Raw genomic sequence first — 25,819 nt, 5'->3', positions numbered from 1 at the left:
ATGCCATAAATAAACTTTACTCTTACAGGATTGACTCAGACTCTGTAACATGAAGACCAGCCTTATTCTCCAGCATGTAAAGTCCATCAACCATACGTCCCCTACCAATCGTCCTCCCCGAGGCCAGATCCTGAATCACACAATGAGAAGGGAAAAAGGTCACGGAGCAGTTTAAGGAATTAGTAACACTACTAACAGAGAACAAATTAATGGGAAATTTTGGAACATGAAGGACATCAGGAAGGGTAAGACCAAGAGGAAGAGAGAGGGTTCCTTGACCAGTTATGGAAGTGTATGATCCATCGGCTAGTCCCACCTTGTCTCTTCCAGAAAGAAGGTGATAGGTTTGAAAGTAAGAGGACGTAGCAGTCATGTGTTTTGACGCTCCAGAATCAATGATCCATGGAGAGTCAAGGGTGTGAGAAGCAACATGGAAAGTTGTGGCAGGGTTACCTGACGTAGATGCAAATGAGGTTGAGGGAGGAGCATCCATCTGACGAATTGCTCTACCATAGAGCTCTAAATGGTCACAGAAGGAATTCATAATATCCTCCTTCGGGTCAGATCCAGAGAGATGTGTCTGAGTCACAGTAGGAATGGGGGGCTGATTCTCCCGAGTAATCATGTTGACCATGTGGTATTTCTTTGTACCTTGCTGTCCGGACCTTTTATTCACATCTGAACCTTGCTTCTTAGTAAGATCTTGAGCCCATTTTGGTTTCCCATGAAGATCCCAACAGGTATCTTTGGTGTGTCGGGGTTTCTGGCAATGAGTGCACCACAATTTGTCCTTATCTTTTGTTTTTTCTGGAGATCTCCTTTCCTGGAAGAAGATCCCACACTAGTAGAGACTCCCCCTTTTTGCTGCCAACACAACTGCATCCCCACCAGGGCTGTTCATCAAATTCCTTTTGCTCTCTTCAGATTGTACAAGAGCATAGACTTCCTGAACTGATGGAAGATCCTTAGAACTGAGAATCTGTACTCTGATAGATTCATACATAGGATTCAGACCATGTAAGAAGGCAAACACTCTTTGCTGGGAGACAAGTTTCTTGTACATCTTGGCATCCTCATCACACTTCCAATCCACATTCTGGTAATGGTCCAACTCCTTCCAGACAGAAGTCAAGTCAGAGTAATATATTGATAAACTTCTCTCCCCCTGTCTACAAGTAGATGATGCTGCTTGCAGTTGATAGATCTTGGCATAGTGTCGCAGTTTTGGATATGTAGATTTTGTTTGTTCCCAGATCTCACTTGTGGTTTCAGCCCACATGCAATTCTTCCTTATTTGAGGTTGCATGGAGACCAAGAGCCAAGACATAACCATACTGTTCTCCTGATTCCATCTATCATATTCAGCATTCCCAGAGGGTGGTTCTTTGATTCTCCCATTAATATAGCCTATCTTCCCCTTTGCAGTGATGTATAACTTGGTCCCTCTTGACCACTCTAGGTAATTTAAACCATTAAGAGGGACAACAACCATAGAAAAGGATAGGTCACCACCCCCACTCATTCCATTAAGCATTGAGGAAACACCAGATGTGGATGAATCTTCACTACTCATGATTTCGGGTTTAAGAAAAAACACAGCACCCAAAGAAGGAACACTGCCTCACAGAGCTGTTACAGAAGCAGGTCCTTATGACCTTCAGTCCACAAAAGAAAAGCACTTGCTATTGCAGCATACAAACAGGTCCTTCTGACCTACGGTTTCACAGGGAGCCACACTGCTGTTGCAGCACTTGAACAGGTCTGTATGACCTACAATTTTGTAGGAATCCAAAAGACAAACACTGCAGTTGCAGTACATAACCAGGTCTGTATGACCTACAGTTTCACAGAGATCATATGACCCCTCAACAGAATGGAAGATACAAAGTGAAGTTCACCACACACCTAATCGGCAGACCTGGTACAATACCAACTTCAGGGCAGCCGAACAGTCAATGAGATCAAAGAAAAAAAGGGCTACTTCAGTCTATCAACAGGGTAGCCGAACAATAGTAACACAAAAAAAAGAAACACCATAGTCGAATCTTAGGGCATCAACAGTCCATCAAAGGGTGCAAAGAAATACAAGAAAAACTTCAGTTGAATACCAAGGCACCCGAACAGTAGATGAACAGTACCTTTTTGAACATCAGATGATAGCCTCTCTGTAAACCAGAACTTTCTCTACGAACATCAGATGATAGCCTCTCTACAGCCGAACAGATAATGGATACAGCTGTTGGATTGAAGTCTTTGTATGTATGAGTATTCGGCTGATAAGAGTTCTTATTAGCCTATACTTAAGTTTAAGTTGTCCTGTACTGGGCCTTTGTTAATGGGCCTAATGTTTAATGTTTTAAGTTGTCTGGGTGTCCCATCACTAATCAGGGGCATTCTAGTAACTTCCTGTATCATTGTACTACACCATAATATAAATAATAGTACTGTCGACTGAGCAGGTGAGTTCGACATTCCTGCATCTCTTCTTCTTCTTCTTCTTCTCTTTTCTGTTACTTCGGCTACAGTAATTTAGCTTTCATGGTATCAGAGCATTAGCTTCTTCCTGGTTTCAGCCGGCACACACTCTCTTCTCTTGCTGTCTTTTCATCTTCTCTCTTCCTTTTCTGGGTTGCTGTAGTGAAGACCTAGGGGTGTAAGAGAGTAAAGCAAGTTTGAACCTAGGGTTTCTCTTGGTTGTAGGACTCAAGGGAAGTAAGACCCAGAAGTAGATGTCCTACTAGGTTATTTCCAGCAAATAGTAGCTATTTGGCTACTAAGAGAGGTCTGTGTAGGACAGACCTAGTTGAGGACTGATTTCAGCAGTCCTAGCACTAGCCGAAAGGGGCTTAGCTACTTCTACAGTTGCAGCTTCAGTGCTCCAGCAAGACTCGCACAGACTTAGCTTATTCTACAGAGCCACCGTTCACTTGCTACTGTTGCAGCCTCGAACTGTTCACTCGCTTCTGTATCCGAACTGTTGCAGTTTTTGGTTCAGCCCAAGTGAAGTCTATCTAGTGTTCTACCAGCACTGTGAACACTTCTACCAGCATAGCAATGTGGCAAACAGCTCCAAGTTCAGGGTGGTTATCAGTTCGAAACCCCTCACCACTGCTATGAGATTACCTAGGGAGCTGCCAGCTCCAGATTGTTCAGCACTGTGAACCCTAGTTGAGGACTGATGTCAGCAGTCCTAGTATTGGCCGCAAGGAAGGGCACTCTCTTTACAGTTGCAGTACTTGAAGTTCAAGTGGAGTCTGCATAGCACAATAGTTGAGAACCCTTAGCTTCAGGTCGGTTACCAGCCCAGAACTCCTTGCTTGCTGTTGTAATTGAACTGTTTCAGAACTGTGACAGTCTCGGCAAGTCTGAAACTGTGTCGAGCGCTGTCAGAACCTGCTGTGATCACTTTAGCTAATCAGATCTGCTCCAGAACTGGTTCAGAACCTTCAGAACTGCTTCGGCTAGTCTTAATCAGTGTCACCTACACAGTGGCTGCAGTCAAGATGTCTTCAATACCCAGAGATGTTTCTTCTAGAGATAACAGGCCTGCGGCAAGTGGGAATTTTGTCGCCAGCAACAATGATGACAACTCACAAAATACACCAACAGTGTCTTCTTCTCCTATGGGACAGGTTGTTGATTCCTCTGGAACTGGTACATTGGGCTTCACTGCTAGTGAGGTTGAGATCCTTAGTAGGGCATTAGCCCGTCTAAGAAATAATTCTTTTGCTTCTACATCTCTTGCTAGATCAGGTACAGCCTCTGCCTTCAGTGCCACTGGCTCTATTGACTCTACTTCTTGGGTTATTGATTCCGGTGCTACTGACCATATGACACATATGTCTTCCCTATTCTCTTCATATCATTTGTTGTCTGGTCAGGATAAGATGAGAGTTGCTGACGGGTCTTTCTCCACTATCTCTGGAAAGGGAATTGTTGACCTAAGCAATGACCTCTCTCTTAAATCAGTTTTACATGTTCCCAGTCTTACCTCAAATCTCTTGTCTGTTTCAAAACTTACCAAAAATTTGAACTGTAGTATAACCTTTTTTCCTACTCATTGTGTCTTCCAGGACAGATTGACAAGGAGAACGATTGGGTGCGGTCATGAGTGTGGAGGCCTCTACTACCTTGATGCAGACATCAGCTCAGCCTTACAAGCATCTGCTGCTAGTAATCCGGAAAGTGTGGAGTCAATAGCTAAGCTGCATCTTTGGCATGCTAGGCTAGGTCATGTGTCTTTCTCCTCATTAGAAATGTTGTTTCACGAATTGTTTAGGGCATTCCAAGTCAGAGTCTAACCTGTGAAGTATGTCAAATGTCAAAACAATGTAGAGCTGTGTATCCAATTTCCAGCAATGAAATTTGTGCTCCTTTTGATTTGGTTCATTTTGATGTCTGGGGCCCTTCACCCATTGTTTCCTTTGATGGCTTCCGGTACTTTATCAGTTTTATTGACCACTACTCTCGTTGTACATGGATCTACCTGTTAAAAGGACGGGATGAAGTACCACGGATAACCATGGCATTTTGCAAGATGATTGAAACACAGTTTAATAAGAAGGTTAGGCAATTCAGGTCAGACAATGCTGCTGAATACTTTGAAAAATCCTTGAACTTATTCCTGGAAGATGCTGGCATACTACATCAGTCATCCTGTGCTTATACTCCTCAGCAGAATGGAGTTGCTGAGCGCAAGAATAGACATCTATTGGAGACAGCTCGAGCCTTACTATTCCAACACAAAGTCCCCAAGCAATACTGGTCTCAAGCTGTACTTTCTGCATCATATCTAATAAACCGGATGCCATCTAAGGTGTTGGGTATGAAAACCCCTTTCTCTGTTTTGTGCCCCACTCTTCCAGACTTTCCCCTTCCTCCTCGGGTCTTTGGCTGTATATGTTTCATACATGTGAAGGATCCAAAGAAGACTAAGCTAGATCCTAAGGCTACAAAGGGAATATTCTTGGGGTACTCTCCTACACAAAAGGGTTACAAGTGTTATGACCCTTTCTCCAAGAGAAAGTATGCCACCAGAGATGTGGTGTTCTTTGAGTCTCAACCCTATTTTCAGTCTTCTCAGAATCCTCTTCAGGGGGAGACTAGTGGGATGGAAGAGGATTCTCATTCTCCCTCATTTTTTGTTCCCCTATCTGCCTCGGGTCTTCCATCCTCTCCTCCTACTCCTTGTTGTGACATTCTGGGTCAACCCAGTGAGGCTCCCGTTGTGCCGATTACCTCTCCTGATGCTGCAGATGTTCTTGAAGGCTTCAGTAGGCAACAAAAAGAGATACTTACATACAACAGAAGAAAAAGGGGTCCTCAACCTCATGACAGCAACCAGTTGGACTCGGATCAATCTGTCTCTACAATCCAAGGTAATTTCAACTCTCATACTTCTGATTTGGATCTTCTTATTGCTCTCCGTAAGCCTATCCGCTCTTGCACCACCCGGCACCCCATTGCTGATTTTGTTTCTTACTCACATTTATCTCCTGCCTATCACTCCTTTGTGTCTGCTCTTTCCTCTGTGCGTATTCTTTCTAGGTACTCAGAGGCCGTGTCTGATTCAAGGTGGAAAGAAGCTATGAATGAAGAGATGAAAGCCCTAATGAAAGCAAAAACTTGGGAATTAGTGGATCTGCCAGAGGGGAAGACCACTGTTGGGTGCAAGTGGGTGTTTACTGTAAAGCACAGGGAGGACGGGTCCATTGAAAGGTACAAGGCCAGACTTGTGGCAAAGGGGTTTACTCAGAAAGAAGGGATTGACTAAAAAGAAACCTTTGCCCCGGTAGCAAAGCTCAACACAATTCGGGTTCTATTGTCACTAGCAGCAAATTTTTCATGGGAACTTCATCAGCTGGATGTGAAGAATGCCTTCTTAAATGGTGACCTTCATGAAGAGGTATTTATGGAACCTCCACCAGGCTATGACTTTAGTAGAAAGGTGTGCAAACTGAGGAAAGCATTATATGGGTTGAAGCAATCTCCCCGTGCATGGTTTGAGAGGCTCTGTGGGGCCATGAAGAAAGTGGGGTACACTTAGAGTGGTGCAGACCATACCTTGTTCATAAGGAGACAGGATAGCAAACTTACTGCACTCATTGTTTATGTGGATGATATGGTAATTACCGGGAATGACTTGGAAGAGATAAAAAGACTGAAGGAGTTTCTAGCTTCTGAATTTGAGATCAAAGACTTGGGTCATTTGAGATATTTTCTTGGGATTGAAGTTGCTAGGTCAAGAGAGGGAATCTACATATGTCAGCGGAAGTATGTTCTTGACCTCCTAGAGGAAACAGGCATGATGGGGTGCAGGCCAGCAGATACTCCAATGGAACAGAACCATGGCCTGCAAGAATCAGTAGGGGAGGACTACTATGATAAAGAGAGATACCAAAAATTGGTAGGGAAGCTGATATACTTATCCCTCACTCGGCCAGATATTGCTTATGCTGTGCATGTTGTCAGTCAATTCATGCACTCTCCAAAGATTCCTCATATGAAAGCAGTTGAAAGGATTCTCAGGTACTTGAAGACTTGCCCAGGGAAGGGAATTCTCTTCAGGAAAAACAATAGAATTGAAATTGAAGCCTACACTGATGCAGATTGGGCTGGGTCTGTTGGAGACAGGAAGTCAACCTCGGGTTACTGTACATTTGTGGGAGGAAACCTGGTCACATGGCGCAGTAAGAAGCAGAATGTAGTGGCTAGATCAAGTGCAGAAGCAGAGTATCGAGCTATGGCCCATGGGGTTGCTGAACTCTTATGGCTCAGAACTCTTCTTAATGAACTTGGCATTAAGGCTGAAGGTCCTCTCAGGCTGTATTGTGACAATAAAGCTGCCATCAACATTGCCAACAATCCCGTGCAGCATGACAGGACAAAACATATTGAGATTGATCGGCACTTTGTTAGAGAAAGAATTGTCTCGGGTGAACTCTGTGTGCCTTATACTCCATCTGAGATGCAAATTGCGGATGTACTGACTAAAGGGCTGGCAGCAGCAAAGTTTAGGGACATGCTTGGCAAGTTAAACATGATTGATATCCATGTTTAGCTTGAGGGGGAGTGTTGGATTGAAGTCTTTGTATGTATGAGTATTCGGCTGATAAGAGTTCTTATTAGCCTATACTTAAGTTTAAGTTGTCCTATACTGGGCCTTTGTTAATGGGCCTAATGTTTAATGTTTTAAGTTGTCTGGGTGTCCCATCACTAATCAGGGGCATTCTAGTAACTTCCTGTATCATTGTACTACACCATAATATAAATAATAGTACTGTCGACTGAGCAGGTGAGTTCGACATTCCTGCATCTCTTCTTCTTCTTCTTCTCTTTTCTGTTACTTCGGCTACAGTAATTTAGCTTTCAACAGCTTCTGGGCTGGAAGATGAAAAGTCTCTATAACTGGAACTTTTTTCTGCGCTGGAAGATGAAAAGTCAGGCAGACATCTTCTTGCTTAAGGTCGAACAGCAGATGGATACAGCTTCTGGAAGATGAAGAGACTAACTGCTCGACATTGGAGGATGAACACAACAGATTTGCTTGACACCACCCTTCAGGCCTGGACGACTTGCACTGATACCATGTTGAGCAAGAGAAGAGAGGAAGAGAAGAGAGGAGAGGCGAGAGGACTGAAAGCCCCAAAAGAATACTGAAGGCGTGTGCAGTAGTTATTATTTATACTAGTCTGGTCGTACAACATAAAGTATGAAGAAATTACAAAAGTACCCCTGCGGTACTAAACTTGTGTACAACAACATCTGCCAACAACACCCAACTACCCAGGGCCCATATCATATGGCAAAGGAGAAAATCAGTAACTTTAGGTACAGGCATGTAGGATTTATAAGAATACCACCTGTCCCATGTTTCAAGCATTGGAATCACCTGATTGGTAACTTCAATCAGCTAAGCATGCTGGTCCAAACCAAGGAACTTGCAAGAGGCCAATTGACAAGATAAGGATTGGCAACTCCCGCTTAGTCATGCTAGATAACACAATATAGTTTCTGGTTTTTCATATTGGTTGAAAGAATCAACTTCCTTTTTCTTTGTCCAGATATAAAATTATAAAGCAGTTCAATTGATTGTACAACTTGGTGTATTACTTTTTTTTTTTTTGGAAAAACAAAGGCATAATCATAAAACCATCTACCTATTTGTTCTCATATATTCTTCAAACGTGTTCCTTGAGTTTTTTTTTTTTCATTTGATATTTAAGCTTATACCAACTATAGTGATCAGCTACATGAATCTTGTTCGTCTATTCCTTTTACTGCTACAATTTGCAACAGAAGCTTGCTTTGAAACCAACCCCAAATGTGTTTTGTTTTCCTTAGAAACTTCTTTCAACCATGGTTTCATTTCAAGTTGATAATAAGCATTCTAAAGCAAACCCATATATTATTTATTCCATATGCTTGGTATTTAAACTTGTGAGTATTGGTGCTCCCTTTTGCTATTTTTTGCTTTCAGTTAAATGATAAAATATATTATAACTTTTAGGAACACATGAAACAATTTGTGGGTGAGGTTAAGACTTCACAGAGTACACAATGAAGTTCTTGGAAAAATGATGTCTTCTCCCAAGTGAAAGGACCAGAAAAGAAGGGAAGACTCTGTTGTATGGGAAAATATCCAACTTCTTCCAAAACATTTGATTCTCCATCTTCTTAGTCAATGGATCATGATGAAGAAGTTCAACAAGTAAAGCTACATGTTGCAGGGCTAATAGATGAAGTTAACGGGCTACAGGGAATGGTTGTAAGCCTTGTGTCAGTAATTGAAAGGAAGTGCCTGTAAGCAAGTTGTGAACATATTAGGGGCAGTTAACTGCTTCATCAATCTTGAGGTTAGCTGACTAAATACAAGTTGCTAATGTAAGTTAGCTTTCGAAACTATATGTTTTTTTAATCTATTTTTGGCTCTATTATTTTATAACATTTTTTTTTCTTGACAAATATTGGTAATAATACTCATAAATATTCAAGTTTGTTTAGATATGTTGTGGTTTGAGATTGTACACTTAAGTTTGTATATTTTTTGATAGGTTCTTGATGTTGGCAGTGCCACAAGTCAATACCCACATGGACATAGACCCTCTTCAATTTCTAGTCATCATATTAATAATCAAAATTGTAAGAATATAATTTAAATAATATTTTACTTTTGCTATTGCGCACAAATTTTAGTTTTAGTATATGAAACTTACATCCTTTTTTTTTTAAACTTAGACCTTTTCTATTACTTTTCTGGGTAAAATACTTATTCCTCTAATGTTTTTGATAAATACTTAAACCTCCCCTGACCTTTGGTATAAAATATGCTCACTGACCCCTTCCATTAATTGCACGTTAGAAACTTAACAGAAAAATAAATCTATTGCTCTATTTTTTAAATACCCAAATTACCCATGAACCATGCCTTTTGCTTTTTACTGAAATACCCTTATACTGGTTTAGGTATCACATGTAGACTTTTCGTCATCTTCATCTTCTCCTTTTTGAAATGCAATAACTTATCTCTTCAAAATACTGCTTGTCCTTGAAAAAATTTTCCATTTTGCAACTGCAGCCTCTTATGCTTCACCTTCTCATACAATTATTAGCTTGAACCATGGTGGTGGAGGAGGCAACTGAAGCAATATTTCTTTTTTGCTTTTGGCAATTCCAGTGCTGGCAGTGTTGGTGTTGGTCGGTGATCTTAAACCAGATATTTCTTTGAAGAAATGCAACTTTTCATTCAAAAAAGGGGAAGGAAAATAAATGGATAACCGGTAAGTATTTTCCCATGGATTATGTTTTTTTTTTTTTAACAATGCTTGTATTTCTGTTGCAGCATTTTCTTTTCAAGTGGTTAGTTTTCTTTTTATTCATCCATGATTCCATCTAGGAATCACTATTTTGGCTTTTTACAAGTGATGTATATATTTTTTTGATCAATAAAAAAAAAATTTTATTAAAAGTTTGGGAAGAAGAAAAGATAAGTACAACTTTTTAGCCCACTTTGCTATTCCAAATTACAAGGATGCCCAAAACAGTCCTTGCCTCATAGGCCCTTGCTTAGCTAATGTGTTAGCTAAGCCATTTGCACTCCTTCTAATCCATTTAAATTCAACCACTATTTCTTCTTGTTAGACAGTTTTTGTATGCCCTTATCTTCAATCAGAATGATGTACACTATGAGTTTATTGTAAATGAATAAAGTACATATTTGATTCATGTTCCTTTGGTATGTTTTTGTGTAATACCCTTAAACTGGACACTTAATGAGACTCGTGTTAGTTTAGAATGTTCACAGCCAGTGGGTTGGTCTGGGGAGACCTATCCTGATAAGGCTGACACTGATGTGCCACCAAGTCGGTTGGGGTGTCCTGTCTCAGTTGCTAGGGTGAGACCCAAGGCACATGCAGTGCAGGATTAATCGAATCTTTGAACCGGACCAGATTTCCAGTATTGCCCTGGACCAGATTTCCAGTATTGCCCTGGACCAGGATTAATTGGGCTGTCTTTGATGTATCAATCAGTGAGATCCTTAGCGGGGGTCAAAACCTGGGTATGTTGGGGCAGTCTGAGAATTCATCTGAGTGGGTGATCATAGTGACAGGATCAGCCCCTTTGTCGGACAAAGGTAATGATCGGGGATGCACTTTCACTGATGGAAACCAAGACTGCCGGCAGCCGATTTCAATAGTTGAGATTTGTTTTGCAAAATATATTTTATATGAGATATAAAAGTATATATATTACGGTTTCCAAAATGTTTGCAAGAAGGTTTTAATTCCCGGGATCCATATAAGCAGAGAGTGCAACACTGTTCCTTGCAACCAAGGGAGAGGTCCTCTCTTGTCGGGCAGTGTTTGATCATTATGGGCTAAGAGGTTGAGTGTAAGACCATAGAGGGTAATACCTGATGGGCTAATCTTGCATCTGCCCACAGTCCCTGGGTGTTACAAGGTGGCTTGGCCCAGGGACCACTTAGGGTAAGTGTTGGGCCCATAGAGTCCATGTGATGGGTTTCAGGGGGTGCACTGTCCATAACAGTGTATTCGGCCAGGCCTTGTAACAAAGGCTGGGCTGAACCCATGTGGCTAATGTGTAGATCAATGTTTGGGTCCCACGCCATACAAGGAAGCCCAACTGGGCAGCAGTTAGGAAGGCTAAGTGAGCACATAACCTTAATGGGCCTAAAACCCATTTCGAAGTGGGCTGATTTAAGTGGTTAAATATGGGGCGAATTTTGGAATGGATTAGCAGATCGGATAGGGTCTTAACCCTATCCACTCAGAGAGTCCAGATCTGAATCACATTCAGATCTGGAAACCTCCTAATGAGATTAGGAGAAGGCTGATCTGTTATGCAGATAAGATAAGTGTTTATCCTTATCACCTAAAGGGATGTCTGATCCAAATAAGATTTGGATCAACAACTCCTAATGGGATTAGGAGGTGATCCTTTAAGGTTACAAAAGAAGGAAGGGGCGGCAACCTTTAGATAATCACAAGATCATCAGATCACTGCAAGTATTTAGAGCTGAAATCACAGAAGAGAGAACTCAGCTCACCTGCGAAAATTCTCTCTTGCTGCCTTTTTCCTGCCACCGCCTCACCTGCCAGTTCGACCTCCTTTTCAGTGGGAGAAATCAAGATTCGATCTTGATATCAGTTCCTTGTGAAGGGACTGATAGGAAGCTGTGCTCACGTGCCATTCTGCTATTTCTTGCGAAGGACTAGGTTCTTGGAGAAGAACACTGTTGATTCTGCTCCATCCTACACTATGCCATCTTCAGTGGGAGCAGTCTTTGGATCCTTCCTTGGGCGTGAACACATTCGTTGGGAGATATTATTTCTCCGTATCAGGTATAATCCTCTCCTACTGCTTTTGTTCAGATCTGGTTCAGTTTATGGTTCAAGATTGATCATTGAAAATATGATTTTCTAAATAGGGAATGCGATTCCCAGTTGAAGGGAGAGAAAATTTTTTGAAATTCGTCCACCTAATTCCGCAAGATTTGGGCGTCCATACGATGGATCTCTCATCCCTTCACTTCTGCAATCGTTTCCACTTCCCTTGGAATATACTTTAGGGACCAAGGAATATTCCTATTGGATTTAGCCGAGGATATGACTACTTGTGAATCTCCTTCCACCTCAATCATTCTACCTCCCAACTACTTAGCTAATCTGAGGCCTTGTAATAAAGCCAAAAACTCATCCTTCAAAGAATTTCTGAAGTCAATTGGTCTTGAGAAGATAGCCAATATTTCTCCTCTCTGAATTTCTGATAACCCCCCTATTCCAGCCATACCCGCGTTTCCAAGAGAGCTTCCATCAAAATTTAATTTTACTTTGTTGCCTTTAACCCATCCTTTTTCTGTCCTTTGTTCTTGATGACTGTGCTATTTTGGTCCAGGTTCACAAGAAATCAGTTACTGTGAAGGTTTTGAAAATATTCAGTCTTCACCCATAACACTACCTTTATTTTTATACAGTCTATCTTCCAAACTTCAACTCTTTTCCAAGAAGATTTTGCTATTTCTCTCTTCTCATGCCATCCGGCAGATTGCTGCCTTAGTGGCTTTCCAAAGCACTTTCCCCCTTTTTCTTTGGTTGCCTCAAGAAGTTAAGGTTGAAGAGACCTTCCACATCTTGAGATGGGACCCACCTGCAGCCAAAAAGAGAACAAAAAACTCCCAAATTCTCAGCACAAAAGGACAGGAGAGAAGTAAATGAAATAAAGTCTCACCGTTACCCCTACAAAGGAAGCACATGTGAGGAGAGAGGCAAACAAAAGGCCTTCTTTTCTGTAGTAAGTCACAAGTATTTACCTTACCAAGAAAAATTTCCCAGCAGAAAGCTTGAATTTTGAGTGGGATAGGCTTACTCCAAATTTCTTTAATTGGGAAGTCCACCCCTTGAGAACTTGATGAGGTGAGGGATTTAAAGAAAGATGAGCAGGTAAAGAGACCATCAATAGAGGTCAACCAAATTCTAGAATCCTTAATTCATCAAAAAAAAAAAAATTCTAGAATCCTTAAGGGAAGAGTCCAAGGATTCTTGCTTTAAGGTTTCAAGTAGGGGAATCAAGGATGAAAATTCATTTTCCCTTAACCCCCCCTTCTGAGCCCCAAATTCCGGTTTAAACCAGTTGGAGAGGGGGGTTACCAACTTGGAGATGGTCTCTCATTTGAGCTGAGAAATGGAAAAGAGTTCAGGCAATTGGTCTTTAAGTGGACTTGGCCCCAATCAAAGGTCCTCCCCAAAACAATTTTTTTCACCTCTTCCCACATCATACCTGATAAAGTTAAGAAAGATTGGGTAGACTTCACGAATTTCTTTCTACGGAGACAAAGAAGAGGAGTTGGGAGCAAGTTTAGCATCCCAACCATTTCCAACCCATGAATGCTTACTATAACCTTGTGCTACAACTTCTCTCATTCAAAGGGGAATCTCCACAACCCTTTACTTTTTGGGATAATATTCCCCAAACCTAAACTTCCTTCTTCCTTAAGTTTCGTAACTTGTTCCCACTTTACCAAGTGATCCTTTTTTATCTCCTGGTTCCTTATATACTTCTCTAACTGCCCTGCAACCCTAGTTGGGACGTGGAAGGTGGAAAGGAAATAAATAGGAAGGTTTGCTAGTGTAGCTCTTATTAGAGTAATTCTCCCCCCCTTCCATAAGGCTAATTTCCAGGGAACCTTTCCTCCACTGGTTTTCAAAATTCGCCACTTCTAGGATTTCCTCCTAATGGCAAACCTAGGTAAACTAATGGCCAATCTTTAATCTTGCAACCAGAACCTCAACAAAAATCTGCATTTCCCTACCTTCCATGTTGATTCCTAAAATCCCACTTTTGCCCCGACTGATTTTCAAGCCTATTAGTCCCACAAATTCATCAATCAACAACTTCAGATTTCTCCAATTTCCACATCTACACTCTCACCCTCACAAAACAAAATTGTATTGTCAACAGATTGGAGGTGGGAAACTACCACTTGGTTTCTTCCAATTCTCCACCCCCTAATCAAACCATGTAGCTAAGCTTTTATCACCCACCTACTTAGAATCTCTACTAGTATAGTGAAAAGAAAAGGGGACAATGGATCTCCTTGTCTTAAACCACGTTTGGCTAGGAAGAAATCTTTTGCCACTCCTAATAAGAAATTAGTAATGAACTGAGCTAACACACCCCTTGATCCACTCCCTCCACTTTGCCCCAAACCCAAATTTCTCCAGGGCTTCCTACAACACTTGCCAAACTACTAGGTCATAGGCTTTCTGTAAATCCACCTTGCAAACCAGATTTTCTCTCTACTTTTCCTCTTTTCATTAGCCACCAGAATTTGATCCAAAATTTGTCTTCCTTCCACAACAGACCCTTGAAAAGGAGAGATCACCGAGGGAAGGATCATCTTCAATCTCTCAGACAAGACCTTTGAGATAATTTTATAAAGACTCCCGATTAGGCTTATTGGTCTATAGTCTTTTGGCGTTTTTGCCCCATTCCCTTTTGGGATCAAGGCAATAAAAGTGGCATTTACCCCAGGGGGGATCTCCCCTTGGTGGAAAAAACCATTAAAGACTTCCAAGAGGTCTGTTTTCAAAAAAATCCCAACATTCCTGGTAGAAAGCCATTGAAAAACCATATGGTCCTGGGGCTTTTGTTCTCTCCATCCAGAAAATTGTTTCCTTAATCTCTTCCAATGAAAATCTTCTTTCCAAAAGTTGTTCTTGGTCCACTATCACTCTATCCCAATCCAAAATTGGTAGCCTTGTACTTTCCCTGGCTGGGCCTGCAAAAAGGGCTTGAAAATGATTCACAAAGATCCTTATTATCTCCTGACCCTCCACCTCTACATTGTGAATGATATTTTTTTTTCTTCTGCCATTTGCTTGTGAGTGAAAAAACTTTTATTTTCATCCCCTTCCAACAACCATTTGGACCTAGATTTTTGCCTCCAGCAAATCTCCTTTCCTTTAATAACTCTTCTAGCGATTGCTTTAGTTTCCACCTTTTCGCCCTTCCCTCTTCAGATAAAGTTCTTTGAGCCTCTTTTATGTTCAACTCTTCATTCCTCAAAGTTATCTTCTCCTTGGTTTCGTCTACTATTCCAAAAGATTCTTTGTTCCAAGCTTTAATTTTCTCCTCTTAAGCTTTCTGCCGAACGTCATTAATTTCTCACTTCCGAAGGATCTGAGTTCTCCCCACCAAAACTTCAATCTTTCCTTGAATGAGGGGTCTTCAAACCACGTATTTTCAAATCTGAATGGTGATGGACCTCCTCCAAAATGTTCTTTCTCAAGGCTAATGGGATAGTGATCCGAAGTCACTCTTTGGAAATTTGGCCACGTAAAATCTGCTTGCAACAATGGAAGCTCTTTTAGCTCAAGGGTCTCCACTAAAGCATTAAAATTTCTCATACTAGTAGTGATCCCTTGGTTAGGATTATTTGTTTCTCTTGGGAATATGATAACATTGAAATCTCCCCCTATGCACCAAGGGCCTGCCCATAAACCCCAGATAGCAAATAACTTTTCCCAGAATAGAGGCCTGTCTCTACAAGAGTTGGAACCATACACATTTGTTAGGGCCCACTCTTTTCCATCTGAGGCTCTTCTAAATTTCAAAGAGACTATGGACTGTCTGATCAAGTCCTCTAAACACTCCAGTTCCTCATTTTTCCATACCTATTTTACAAATGATATTTAAAACACGATATCTATACACACCTCAATGTTTCTTTTATTGAAGTGATTAGGAAATGTTAAGAATATTGCTTACCATTTGTTTCATCAGGGATCCAACTGCCTAAGATAATTGAAACAAATATTCAACCTTTCATTGGGTTTATTGATACTTTTTTTTTTTTTTGAAAATGGGTTTATTGGTACTTGAGCCTATATATTATCTATGATTATTAGATTGGTTTTGATGGGGGAACATAGAATATTGCTCACCACCTGTTTGATGGTTGGTTTAAGAAATAATTAGACATTGTTAAATTACCATCACTTGTTATGGGTTAGATAGTGTTGATTATATATTAGACAAGATGATTTTCAATGATCTAAGAAGATATTGCAGTTTTTATAGGAAACATGGCATGCAAGTTGAAAAACATTGACTGGGTAAAAATCAATTGGTTTGGGTGCAGGACCTGTGTATACATTTATGTGCATATTTCTAGAGGCCCTGTGTATAGTTGATTCAACATAGAAAAGTCTATTGAAAATAAACATTTGTGTGTATATTTTTGCAGGCCCTATGTATAGTTGATTCAACACAAAAATGTTAGAATGATGAAAAAGCTCAATGAAGAAATTGATGCAAAGGGTAGAAAAATCATGGTGATTGGCTAGATGAGGTAAAGTGGAATGAAGTGATTGGAATCAAAGAAAAGATAGAGCAGATGCAAAGGGTAGAAAAATCAACCAGATTAGTGGCACTAGTTGTCCTTGTATTTGTGGTTATGTCATTACTCATGACGCCAACATAAAAGTGTGCCATTGCTTGTGTCTCAATATAGTGGTGGGAACCTCAAACATTTGCCATATTCATTATATTCACATTGTGTTTCTATTAAATTAGCAGAGATATATATTGATTAACCTCATTTCATTTTTTTACAAAACCATAGTCATGGAGATGTGTTGGTTATCCATATTTAAGTAAAATGATGTGTAATTGGGCCAAGTGCAAACATGTATTATGGTAAAATTGTTATCAATGAAGATTTTAGGAGTCTCAAAGATGTTAGTCCTCGTCATGTCTTCACTTGCTGGTCCAGTTACTCTCTTCCAAAGGGCTAGAAATGCTATAGCTTGGGTAAAGGATACAGAAAGTAATTGGGTTCATACTCATGAGGAAATCTCTAATCTCTTTGTGGAACATTTTAAAAATCTATTTACTTATCCTAGAGATGAACCAATTGACTTTCTTCATCTGTTTGATCCAATCATATCAGACCAAGATAATTGTTTTTTAATTGGCCCTCCTTTAGAAGAAGTTAAACAGGCTGTTTTCTCTATTGGGGCGCTGGTCCAGGACCAGACGGTATTCCAGCTATAGTCTACCAAAATTTTTGGGATGAGATGGGGAGGACATCTATGAATTTGTCTCTGAATTTTTCCGAAATAAAAAATTCGTAGGAAGAATCAACCACATGTTTACCACTCTTGTTCCTAAGTCTCAGGAGGCTCATAGAGATCAGGATTGTCCCCCAATTAGTCTATGTAATTGTTTTATATAAAGTCATCACTAAGGTCCTAGCTAATCCATTGAAACAATTGCTAGGAAAATACATCTCTCCCTTTAAATCAGCTTTTGTCCCTCAACGACAGATTTGGGATAATAATATTGTTATAGCTCAGGAAATAGTGCATTTTGCCAAACACAAAAAACGAGGAGGGGCTATGATTGTCAAGCTTGATGTTTCTAAAGCCTATGATTCTTTGGAGTGGGATTATTTGTTATTGATTCTTAAAGAGTTAAGTTTTTGCCAGGATTGGTGTGATATGATATCAGCTTGTATTACTTCAGTTTTATTTTCTATCCTTATATGGTTATGCAGAAGGTAGGTTTAGCCCTTCTAGAGGGATTAGACAGGGTGATCCTCTTTCACCCTATCTGTTTGTCTTGGCAATGGAGGGTTTTTCTAGGTCGATGGATAAGGCTAATAATGAAGGTAAGCTGCTTGGAACTAAAGTGTCTCCACATGCTCCTATTTCTCATCTGCTTTTTGTATATGTTTTAGTTTTTTCTAGAGCTACCCGAGATGAGGCTGCTGATTTAAGTGACTTTTTAAATGTCTTTCATCGTTTTTCTGGTTTAATGGTTAATTCTAGCAAATCAGGATTGTGGTTTAGCGGTAACACCCCTATCAAAGGTAAAAAAAAAATGCTACCAAAGCAATTACGGATGTCATCTCTCATGAAGGAGTGTAAATATCTTGGAGTTCCACTATTATGGAAGAAAAGAAAGAATTGTTGGAATTTATCCTGGATAAATTAAAAGGGAGACTATCTTGTTGGAAAGCTGCATGCCTTTCTTATGCGGGACGATAGGTTTTAATTCAATCTTCTTTGCAATCTGTACCTATGTATTGTATGAGCATTACTCAGTTTCCTAAATCCACCCTAAATGAAATTAATATTATTCAGGCAGCTTTCTGGTGGAAAGGTTAAAAAAAATCAAAAGAGCCTTAGATGGGCTAGTTGGGATAAATTGGCATCCCCAAAATGAGAAGGTGGGCTTGGATTTAGACAATCTAGTTTACTTAATAAGGCCCTTTTAGCGAAATTAGCGTGGCGTTTTCTTAATGAACCTCAATCTCTTTGGGTCCAAGTGTTGAAAAGCAAATATTTCTTGAACAATGAGTTGTTTCCTTCGAAAACTCCAGCTTTGGCTTCCCCAATCTAGAAAAGCATTAGTGCAAATCTAAGGGAGTTCTGTTCTAAAATTGGAATTCAATGTACTGCATCATCCACGTTGAAGGTGTGGAATTCTCCTTGGATTACTATTGGAAAGACTTTTTGTGCCCCAATGGGTTAACCTACTCGTAGAGAGAAAAATTTAACTCTTTGGGACCTGTTCACCCCAGATGGTCAGTGGGATCTTGAGAAACTGTTTCAAACTTTTAATTCTTCGGAGGTTAGTCTCATATTGAACACTTTTTATCTTTCAGCATCATCACTTAGATAAGTTCATTTGGCTGCTTTCAAAGAGTGGCCAATTTTCAGTTAAAAGCTTGTATTATCATCTCTGGAAAGAATCCCATGTCAGTTTTGATCCTACCATTTTATAGGTTATAAAATTGATCTGGTAACCTAATGTCACTACAAAAAATTAGATTTCTAGCATAGTTTTCAAACTGGCTGTTCGGCAACTGCCGCTAGAAATATTGATCTTTAGCGGTAGTCGATTAAACTACCGCTAAAGATCAATTGATTGCCGCTACATATCTGGCGCAGGCTGACTTTTCCTCCATGCCTTTTCCTCTTCCCATTTCTTCTTCCCACCCTCTCCGTCTCTCTCCTCTCTCATTCGACTCTCTCTCTCTCTCTTAGTTGCACATCGGCATAGTTTTCAAGGCACCAAGGCGAGGCTGGGCGTCAGGGGGTGCCTTGTCGCCTAGGTGCCTAGGCGGGCGCGTAGGCGTCACCTAGGCGATGGACTTTTTTATATAGAAAATATAGATCCTAGGGTAGTTCCCTAGGTACCATAGCCATATTTCCTTAATAATTGTTCATAAGAAAAGTATAGAGTTCATGTTAAAGTATAGAAAATCAACATATTCATGAGAAGAAAAAAAAGAAGGAAAAGAAAATTAAAAAAATATAGGGTCTGAACCCTTATTTTTGTTATAGGAAAAGAAGAAAACAAAAAGTAGTAGTAGTAGTAGGCATTTAGCAATGTACTTGCGGTTTTTTTGCCTTTACTCCCTGCCAAGTAACTTGTTTTCCATTCAGGCGGAATGACATTGTTAGGGCGCTGAAATCCCATAGGATAGGGCCTAGGGTGATCAACCATTTAACTCCAAGTACTATATCAAATTCATCCAAGGTTAGCACAAATAAATCAGCAGAGAAGGGTCCGGATTCGACCTGTATTTGGATGCTCTTACAGATTCCGGGGCCATGAACCCTCTCTCTGTTTGCGACGGCTACCTGCAGTTGCGGTCTGATTTCCATGGGTAGTTTCAGCTGAAGGGCAGCTTGCTCACTTAAAAAATTGTGCGTGCTTCCCGAATCTACGAGGATACGTACTAGTTTCCCTACCACCTGCGCCCACAATTGCATAGTTTGAGAGGTCTTTATCCCGGTGATTGCATGGAGGGAGATCTCGGGTTCTAATGCTGCGGGTTCATCCTCGTCTTTCTCCTATTCGTCCACCAGAAGGCAGAATAGCCTCTTGCATCTGTGCCCCGCCGAATATAGCTCATCGCAGTTGAAGCATTGCCCCCTTGCCCGGCGATCTGCCATCTCGGCTCTGGATAAACGTTTGATGGGGGGTGTCGTCATGCTGCTTCCTGTGCTTGATGCCGACCTGGGAACGATACTTGTGTGAAGTTTTTGTTCCCTGCTGGTTGTCGAAGAAGGGGCCACCCCGGTTGACTTTGGGGGTGTCCATGATGTCGTCGGTCGACCCATACTGAAGGTCCCGCGGCTGAGCTGTAGCTTACGTTCGAAGGCGCGAGCTAGGTTCATGGCGGTGACCGGGTTGGGAGGATGTTGCACCTGCTGATCCGGTTCATGGTGCGAGCTAGGTTCAGCTAATCCGGCGGTGAACATGTCCACCTGCTCATCCGGTCGTACCGAGGTTGCTCTGGCAAGGAGGGTCTGAAATTGGCGCTGGTATTCAACCACGGTGCCTGTCTTCTTGAGGTTGATCAATTCACCTAGCGGGTTGCTCGTTAATGGGGGCCTGAACCTGAGGAGGCAGTAGGACTTAAATTGGCCCCAACTGAGCCCGGGTTCCTCCTGCTCCACTCGGTAGAACCAGAGTTGTGCTTCTTCCGTTAGATGGAATGCAACTAGACTGACCTTGTCTCTGTCTTCCGTACGCTGATTGCGAAAGAATTGTTCATAGCGGTATAGCCATCCCAGCGGATCTCCGCTGCCGTTGTACGAAGGGAACTCCAGCCTACTGTACTTGGGGACAACAGCGGCTGCCGGGGTGACGATCTGTTGTTCGCCGGACGATTCCGCCAAATCTGGTCGGCGGATGTTGGTGGTTGCAGTTCCTTCGGGGCTCTTCTCCTTGTTAGAAAATACGACTCCAGCAAGCGTCGTAGCTCTCGGACATCGTCCTTGACTTCACGTACCTCTGCGTTGTTCTCCACGAGCCGGTGCTCCAATTCGTGGACCCTGGACGTCAGCTGCTCCAGATCGCCCATGACGTTTGGCTCTGATACCAAAATGTTATGGGCCCGGGAATAGGATCTCGTCACGGGTCGGTCCACGGGGAGAACCTCTAGTTTCCCCTTGCCCCTCCCTTTTCGTGCAGACCCTATCGTGGTGACCTAAAGGGGGTGATTTGTTCAAGAGATCACCCTAACTCTCCCTTACTTTCTTTCTTGACTGAATTGGATGCTTTATTCCATAATCGCAGCTCCTTAAATAGGAGATTACAAGAGGTAGAGTCCTCCTTGTTGAATTCGACTGCTTACAGATAAGACTCCTAACTTAAGAAGGATAAGACTCCCTAAGATAAATCAGACTCCTACTAATCTTCTACTAATCCTTATTGAAATAGATAAGATAAGAAACATATAAGATAAGATAAGATAGATAAGATGAACTGTGACTAGCTAGATAATCTGATGAGGACACCTCATCACTGCTGCTGCCGGCGGTGGTACTTCTTCCCAACAAACGCGTCCACAACATTATCACACCTCTTTCAAAGAATTCCAAGAACACTGCTTGAATGCCAGCCTTAATTATCTCCCAACAATCTTGATAAAAGGCCATTGTGAAGCCATCAGGGCCCGGGGCTTTAGATCTATCCATAGAGAAAATGGCTTCTCTGATTTCTTCCAAGTCAAATTCTCTTTCCAGCCACAACATCAACTCATTAGGGAGCTTAGGCCAAACCAACCCTTCAATCCTTTATCTCTTCTGCAAAGGCTTTCTAAAGATGGATTTAAAGTGTTCCACAAAAGCCCCGACAATCTCTTGCTGTTGTGTTAAAACTGTTCCATCAACAACCAGCTTAGATATGGTTCTCTTCTTTCTTCTGCCATTGGCTCTTGCATGGAATACTTTTGTATTCCTATCTCCTTCCTTCACCCATTTGTGTCTAGATTTTTGTCTCCAAGTTGCTTCTTCTTTGAAGATTATCTCCTCCAGGCTCTTCTTTAACTTCCACCTCATTTCTTTATCTCGGTCCCCAAAACATCCTCTTTCTTCCTTAGCATCTAACTCCTCTATTTTACTTATCAATTGCTGCTTCTTCTCTTCTAGCCTACCAAAGTGGAGAGAATTCCATTCCTTAATTTTGACCTTGAGCTCTTTCAGCTTCCAATGGAATTTCATCCCTTCCCAATTGACTTTCGGGTTACTTTCATTCCACCAAGTTTTCACTTTGTCTTTGAATTCCAGGTGAAGTAGCCACATATTTTCAAACCTGAAGGGAGAGGGCCCACTACCACCAATATTAGACTTACCAATCATTATTGGCCAATGATCAGAAGTAACTCTGGGTAGAGCCCTTGACACCAGATCTCCCCAATGCTCCTCGCAGTCTGTGGTGAACAAGAATCTATCTAATTTGGAGCAGAAGGGTTCAGCTTGGAGATTAGACCAAGTGAAGCTATTATGAGAAATGTTCAATTCCTTTAACTCAAAAGCATTAATGAACTCATTGAACTTCCTCATACTGGTAGTGCTCCTTTGTCTCACCTTGTTGCTCTCTTCCTTGAACCTTATCACATTGAAATCCCCTCCCACACACCATGGCCCCTCCCACAGACCTCTAATATCTCCCAGTTGCTCCCAATTCTCCTTCCTTTGTTTGTAATCATTTGGACCATATACATTGGTAAGGACCCACTCAAATCCATCTAACACCTGCCTAAATTTGACAGAAATTGAGAACCTTCCCACTAATTCTTCCACTCCCTCCACTACTTGATCCTTCCACAAAGTAATTAACCCTCCAGATGAGCCCCAGGAGGGGCACATAACCCACCTCAGTCCATTCACTCTCCACACACTTCTAGCCCACCTTTTGTCAAAAGTCATAAGTTTAGATTCCTGAATTAAAACAATGTCTGGATTTTCTTTCTTTAAAACTTCCTTTATTAAGGTTCTTTTTCTTACACCCCCCAAACCTCTCACATTCCAGCTTATAATCTTCATTCCTTCCACAGCTCTGCTTAGCCCCACTCCTTTTCCTTCTAGTAGCCTCCTTTTCTTCCCCTCCCTTTCCTCACTCTAGCCTTTGTGCTCACGTCCATTTCCAACTTTAATTTCTCAGCTTCGCCTAACCTTCTCTTCCTCCTATTGCCACCATCTTTTTCAGCCCGTAAATACCCTTTCAGATCATTTAGGTTTCTCACCTTACAACCTAACTTTTCTACAAATTCAGCTAATGACTCCACTTCTTCCTCTCCCTTCTCATCCTTTCCCCCCCTACCTCACTCCTCCTATTCCCCTCCTCCTCCTCCATCTTATCATTGTCCTCCTTAGTTTCCCCTTTGGTTAATTCATTTGGATCTGCTCTCCCCACCCTCCCCACCTTCTCACCCCCCTCCTGTAACTCCCCAACCTCCTCAGTATCAGCCTCTGGACCTTGGGTATTCAGCAAAGGGGCACGGCTGGGATCTGAAAGACAAACATCACAGGCAGAGCAAACATTAGTATCTAAAATCGAAACCACGACCATACCTGGGACTGAAGAAGAAGGAGAAGAGACATCAAACTGGGTAAGTCCATTCACTCTTCGTGTAGGGCTTATCTGGTCGGCACCTAGGCTGACTTCACCCTTGTTCGTACCTCCAAGGCTCTGTCGTTCATCCCCGTCTGTGCCGTCTCTGCTCGAATTATGATGAGCAGCCGAAGTCCTCTTGCAGGTCCCTTGTCTTAAGTTACTCTCCTGGTTTGATTCTCCCTTACTTGGTGTTAGATTTTCCCCCTCATCTTCTAAGGCATGCTCGACAACGTTCAGCCCTCCGCACCTAGTGGAGGATTTATGCAAGAAAGGATCCTCTACGACGTGCTCTGAGAAAAGGATATCAGTATTCAGGGCATCTTCCAACTCTCCTTGATGATCTTCCGACTGAAGTTCAGCTTCAACATCTGAGTCTGACATCTCCTCTGAACTGTCGCAACTAACCCATCTGCCTTCCTCGTCTTCACAGTCTTCCTTACTCCCCTTGGAGTACCTTGGGTTTGGCCTTTCTCGTTCTGATTCGTCCTGGTCGTCTTCTCTGTGTTTTGTCACCGGTAACCAGCCCAGCTTCCTCTTCGATAAGCTCTGGTTGCTTGAAGAAAAAATTCGGTTCCCAGGGGTCGAGCCATGTGAAGAAGAAGATAGACCCATATTCTTGTCTATCAATGGCTGAGTAGAGATTCGACTCATGTGACCTGGTTACCCCTTTGACCAAGTCCGCATAGGACAAAACCGCGGTAGAGTTGTTTTGGTTTTCAAAAAAAATTTGAAAACTTTTCCACAAATGCCTCTTTGCTTTTGGCCTTCGACTTTTCAGCTTCCTCATTCAGAGAAACCTTCACTCCAGCGGCTGCCACATGTCCAGACTTCCTTTGCTCAAACCTGCCAACTGTAACCCATCTTGCCACATCATCATCTCCCTCAAGCTTCGACCTCCCCAGCCACTGCAACGTTTCAACTTCTGAACTCACCCAGACTTTATACCAATAGCCTTCTGCACATATTTGTACTACCCTTGGAACTTCCTCAGGCTTCATTCCAGCAACTCTCAAGTGCGCTGCCCTCAAATATGTGGTCTTATACGACAGAAGAACACCGCCCATCGCCTGCACCAGATTCTCCAAGGTTGATTTTTGCCAGAGATGAAAGGGTAAACCCAGCAGCTTCAGTTTAAAGCTTCCATCTACAGCAGCAACCTCATTTGAAAGAGGACACCAGTTTTCAATTCTTATAGGACCTTCACTCGTTTCCAACATAGTGAAATCCATCAACAACTCACCCACATCAAGGACTGCTTTCCTATTGTTGAAAGGAATAAGGATGACCGTCTGGTTCAATCCAAGCTTCGTTGTCACCTCTTCTAGTAGCCCCTTCCAGTCCTTCACCTCCTCCCTCGCAGATAAGATGTATTTCTTTTCCCAGTTTCCTTTCTCCCCATCCAATGCCACTCTTGGTTCTGGGATAGTAAACGCCACAGTTGGCTTTCCTTGGGTTCCCACTGTGTCTTCTAAACCCAGCCTCTCTAGTCTCTTTCTTCTTTCTGTCATCTCTTCTTTCTTACTCTGTCCGCCAACTACTCGCTCTGTTTGTACCTTCACTGCCTTTGATTCCTTATTGACTAATCTCCTGTGTAGAGCATTAGCCACCGCTGTCCATCCCTGCTGCCAAACACCTTTAGGGATAACTAAAATCTGTCTCTTCCTTTTGTCAAACTTCTCTTTCAAGGTAACAAACCAACCACTAGAGTTCTTCCTTCTCTCAGCTGCGTATTGTCTCCTTGCCTGCCTTAGCGTACCTTTCCACCTTTCACTCCAACTCACCTGGCCAGCGGCACCATCTAGGAAACTCTGAAACCACGGAACGGCATCTCCCACTAACAGAACTGTACCTTTCTTTCCTTCTCTGATCTTAATCGTAAGCTCCTTTTGGTAAAAAGTCTCCTCCAGCAACAGTTCCTTTCGTTCTATTCTCAACACTTCTCTCCACTTACCGGCTGGTGAGAAACCTTCATGTCCTTCGAACACCATTCTCAATCAACACCAGTGTTTTTTACAACTCCTTTCCCGGCGTATTTAAAAGTGTTTCCATGTACTTGCTCTTCAAAGAGCATTTAGAAATTCCATTCTTCTATTTGTTCATTAGAATTGATTTGGCAGGCTGTTGCTAAATACTCTTTTTCAATATCTACAGATAATGTCCCAAACTGATGAATTTTATCCCACCATTCTCTTGCTTCCAGTATATTTTCTACTAGCAAGCAATTAGCATGTTGTAAACTGTGGACCCCACATTAAGAGTACTCGTGTGGCACCCTGAGATGTACTTAGATTTAATTGATTAGGATCCGCTTTCCTAGTAGGATAAGTTTTATCCTATCTTATTTAGGATTAGTTTTATTTTAATCTTATCTTTTATTGCCATA

At 41.8% G+C, this 25,819-nt stretch overlaps 1 protein-coding gene across 29 annotated transcripts in view; it reads left to right on the top strand.

Moving 5' to 3' along the window:
* The window catches only part of LOC104610839 (uncharacterized), a 55,887-nt gene that overhangs the window by 14,022 nt on the left and 16,046 nt on the right, over positions 1-25,819 (top strand). For 4 of the 29 annotated variants that reach the window (XM_088902601.1, XM_088902588.1, XM_019200008.2 and 1 more), the window contains 4 exons: positions 8,510-8,883; positions 9,054-9,141; positions 9,677-9,779; positions 16,265-16,636. The gene's annotated coding sequence lies outside the window, so the exon portion shown is untranslated. Of the gene's footprint in view, positions 1-8,509; positions 8,884-9,053; positions 9,142-9,577; positions 9,780-16,264; positions 16,637-25,819 lie in introns of those variants that run through there. The other 25 variants (XM_088902595.1, XM_088902591.1, XM_088902597.1 and 22 more) reach the window with 21 other exon arrangements.

This window comes from Nelumbo nucifera, chromosome 4, assembly GCF_055504915.1.
Source record: "Nelumbo nucifera cultivar China Antique chromosome 4, China Antique-T2T, whole genome shotgun sequence".
Lineage (NCBI taxonomy): Eukaryota > Viridiplantae > Streptophyta > Magnoliopsida > Proteales > Nelumbonaceae > Nelumbo > Nelumbo nucifera.
Note: the sequence above shows the minus strand (reverse complement) of the source record. Positions and strands in the feature narration are given on the sequence as shown.